Source organism: Aplysia californica, unplaced genomic scaffold (assembly GCF_000002075.1).
Source record: "Aplysia californica isolate F4 #8 unplaced genomic scaffold, AplCal3.0 scaffold00762, whole genome shotgun sequence".
Classification (NCBI taxonomy): domain Eukaryota; kingdom Metazoa; phylum Mollusca; class Gastropoda; order Aplysiida; family Aplysiidae; genus Aplysia; species Aplysia californica.
The window spans coordinates 275,512-276,701 of record NW_004798032.1 but is presented as its reverse complement, the minus strand read 5'-3'; positions in this window follow the sequence as shown (position 1 = coordinate 276,701).

The window sequence follows — 1,190 nt, the reverse complement described above, 5'->3', positions numbered from 1 at the left end:
GATCTTTCCTACCAGAAGATCAGGGGTGTGGCAGAAAGACAGCAGTAAGGAGGAGCCAAGGAGTAGCAGTAGAAAGGCTGCAGAAAGAGTCAGGAGCCGAGAGGAAGGGGCAAAGGAGGTGAGGGGGTGGGGGGCAGAAAGTGGAAATGAAAGCAGACAACAGAACATTGCTAGAGAGCAGGAAAGGTGAAAGGAGACAATTTTAGAGAAGAAAATGTTTCGGTCGCTACCCGGATTCGAACCCGGGACTTTTGAATGAGAGGCCAACACCTTAACCTCGAGGCCACACAGAGCCCTGTTCCGTTCTCTTTCGGTTGAAATCTAACAAAGCTCAACAAAGAAGCTAGTCCTTTCGTTTAGCCAATGGGGCCCATTATTGAATAGGAACTAGTTGGTAAGAATCAACAGCCCTTTCAATCTTCTTCTTCTTTTATCCCGTGGTTGGAGCAACCGTTGGGGCACCACTGCATTGGAAAACCAGCTCTTGCCATCTATTTTTGTCCTCTGCTCTCCTCAGATTGTCACCCATCGTCTTTCCCGTCCACTCTGTAATGTTGTCCTCCCATCTCCTTCTCTTCCTTCCTCTCTTTCTCTTTCCTTGTACGGTTCCTTGCAGGATTGTTTTGGCAAGTCCTGTGGATCTTGTGACATGCCCATACCATTTTAGTTTTGTTCTTTTCACCGTGGTCAGTAGATCTTCATATTGCCCCACTGCGTTGGTGATTCTCTTTCGTACTTCAGCATTTGAAACGTGGTCTTTGTACGAGAGGCCCCTTCCAATACAGAGAGGCGATAAAAAGCTTGCAATAAGCTAATGATGCAATGTGTCTAGTGATTATGCAGGTGTCAGTCTGGACCAGTTCGATCAATATCAAATCCCTCAGATCCGACAAGTCAGGTAAAGGGGCACCCAATTTACGAGGAAGTGCACTCAGTTGCTTTTTCTCAAAACAAAAGGTGTGCTATGAAGGCTCCGGCGATTATCATTTCATTTTATCATTATGTCATTATGTTTCACGTTCCGTATCAGCGCAGCTCGGCCCACATGCTACATTTTCTCGTCAGAGCAATTAGACAGGTAATGATAATACATGTAATGACAATGATTACAACAACAACAACAACAACAACAACAACAACAACAACAACAACAACAACAACAACAACAACAACATCATCATCAACCACAA